The following is a 3,004-nucleotide window of genomic DNA, read 5'->3' on the forward strand; positions in this document are numbered from 1 at the left end:
ATCCGTAAGACTTGAAAAAATCCACGAGATTGCTCTATATGTCCGTATACCTGCAAAATGACTTCTGAAATGAAATCTTTATGAATCACTTGGGTTGTTACCGACATCTGGTGAAAATTTCATGTCATTAGCACCTCTAGTAATATATTTACTGAGAAAAATGGTGACGTGTTTAATACTTATTTTACCCGCTGTATTACAGCATAATAAATGCATTTCTTACACATTAGATTTATTTAATCCATWTAGTAGCTTAAACACTTGTCTTCCAAATTTCTATTTTAAAGTTTCTGTCATGCTTTTGATGGTGTGGCGTTAACGTTCAGCGGAATGCCCGTGTGCCGTTTTTGTTTCATTTTATTTTGTAATGTCGTTTCTGTGTTTCTGTTCATCCTGTGTCCGTGTGCAATGCATCAAAATTGACGTCTAGGCCCTCCTCTTTCGATTGACACCTCATTTGACCAACTGGGTTCAAGTGTCAGCTGTTCAGAGCCAATAATATGTGAGAAGTGACCAACTTCCGGTTTCTGTCACCCTGGGCTTGATTTACTGTAGAATCGGCCAGTSAGCTCCGAGCTTCGTTCTGATGYCACAGCTGTGTAGCCAATCAAGTACCTTTCATTTGGTGTATACAGAGCCCTATATAGAGAGAGTTGCAACACTCTTTGAACCAGCCGACACACGGTCACGTGTTTCATGGAGCTTCCAAWAGTTCCWAACAAAGCAGCGCTGTCWGTCGGTTTGAGCCGATTCTGACGGGACAGAGCGCAAAAACAACCACTTAATTTCCCCCGCGATCCCGGTAATTATTAAGCAATGACAAACTGATTATTTCAATGCCTAAGCATTTTATAGAAACATTTTTAGGAGGAGCAGGGACATTTTTCCATGGTTTAACATTTTAGAGGGAAACGAGCCTAGTAGTAACACGTAAAATACATACAGGCTATAGATCATACTTATTAATAAAAATCAAGCATCTATACAATACTGATCAATATGTCTACAGTGGTTCATAGTAAAGTTATGCCTGTAAAGACCACCAAACATGGGTAGCAATACACATATAAAGCTTTCTGATGCTCTCCATGCTAGCATAAATGCTATACCTACATTTAGCTGTCAGGTCTGCTCCAACTTACTGTACCTTCAGATCTATCCAACTACAAAACAATATTACGTTTTCCAGGATTTATTGTCCCAAACAACCAGGAGTACTACATGTCAGTCTGTTCTCTCTGCCTGCTCTCAGATGAATAAAATGAGCTGAATGACAGAGTAAAAAAATGATCTCAGACATTTTAAATGACTTGGTGGATAATCTRTAGCTGWCGCTTARACAAAGACCTGGGAGGAATTCTTCTTTTCTGTACAAGTCTAYTCTAYATTCCATTGTTGGTTTTTCATGTAAACAAAGTATCTATTACCTTGTTAATTGGGGACTTTAGCCAACTACTGTGAAACAGTAATTAATTGATTAAAATGTTGTTTTTAATTAAACTGTTTACAGTCAAAATCAAATTAAATGAAAAAATATGTGTCAATTGTGAAAAACCAAACATAGAAACATTTTATTATAAAATATAATGCAAAATGTAAAACAAACTCTTATAAAGAAGTATGTTTACTACTATTTATACTGTTTATTTATTACATCTGCACAAACAAGCCATCTGGTTAAATTTGGACGGTGTGCTCCGGTCCTGAGGGTTCCTCCTTGGCATCAACAGCAGCTCTTTTTGATGTCAGTCACATCTGTTGACCTCCCTGAAAATAACCATAGAGAAACAATGCAGAGGATTCATTAAAAATCATTTTCACAGATGAAAATTGATATTGAAAATAAAGTGGTAAAATGTGTTTTGATGGAAATAGTTGGAATTAAAAGTGATAAATAAAATGTTGAGGGTGGAATAGGAGAAACGTTTACAGTGTAATTGGACAGATAACTATATTTGTTAGTTTTGTACAATGTTTTACATATAGAAATGTGTATTTAAATAAACCTTTTTTTAGGATGATTGTGTTACCATGGTTGGCTGTGCCGCATTTGGATGCACCAATCGGTCGGAGAAAGGGCTCAGAATGTATGGTTTCCCAAAAGACACAGAAAGAAGAAAGAAATGGTTGGCTCAAGTCAGCAGGATCAACCTCACCATCACCAGAGGTCATAATAACAGAAAACTGTGTGCTGTAAGTTTAAGCTGCACTCATTTTAATTTGGGCTCAACATGTTTTACTGTCATATACACAAAGCCCCAATGAAAATAAAATAAAATAATAATTCTACAGGTACATTTTGATGGAGGGCAGTTCATGATCAACTGAGACTAAGGGCTGATGCTGTTCCAACTCATTGCTGTGAGCCAAAAAGAAGGAAGGGTCCTGCAGTGAGAAATAGGACAGAACTTCCACTGCATTTTCATCCACTGATCAATGACCACACATACTGTAACAAAGTCAACATTGGTATGCACTGTTAAATATTAAATTTATTATTATTATTTTACTTATTTATTTTACAATTACTCTTCATGCTAACTGTGCCATTATAATTTCARAGATTGAGAAAGGGAGCAACAGAAATGAGGCAAGCAAGATAAGGGAAAGTGAAAAGGAAGATGAAATTGTAGCATCAGAGGACAGGGACAYTCCAGAAGCTGATGATGAACCAGGGTCAACAGCGCCAGGAGAATGTGTCAACCCGCTATGCAAGCAGGGAGCTGAGGTGAAAAGCCTGAGGGAGGAATTAAAAAGCCAAAAAGATCRCATAAGGAAGATAGAAGGAAAACTTAAAAGACAGAAAAAAATCAATGCAGTCCTACGAAAGAAAGTTTTGACTTTTGAAACGAAATTGGGTCATATTTTTTACAAAAGATCAGATCAAGGCCATTGGCATGAAGAATAAAAGAGGCATTAGATGGAGCAAAAACACACTAAAAAAAGCAATACAACTCCGGTTTTCAGCAGGCTCAACAGGCTACAGGCTTCTTCAGGACATGAA

General features: G+C 37.0%; 1 long non-coding RNA gene across 1 annotated transcript; it reads right to left on the reverse strand.

Moving 5' to 3' along the window:
* Positions 1 to 1,560: 1,560 nt before the first annotated feature.
* LOC106531614 (uncharacterized) lies at positions 1,561 to 2,998 on the reverse strand. The gene is made up of 2 exons (XR_001311958.1): positions 2,031 to 2,998; positions 1,561 to 1,767 (listed from the first exon to the last, which is right to left on the reverse strand). It is a non-coding gene; the product is annotated as an uncharacterized LOC106531614 (long non-coding RNA).
* Positions 2,999 to 3,004: the final 6 nt, after the last annotated feature.

This window comes from Austrofundulus limnaeus, unplaced genomic scaffold, assembly GCF_001266775.1.
Source record: "Austrofundulus limnaeus strain Quisiro unplaced genomic scaffold, Austrofundulus_limnaeus-1.0 Scaffold657, whole genome shotgun sequence".
Taxonomy (NCBI): Eukaryota; Metazoa; Chordata; class Actinopteri; order Cyprinodontiformes; family Rivulidae; genus Austrofundulus; species Austrofundulus limnaeus.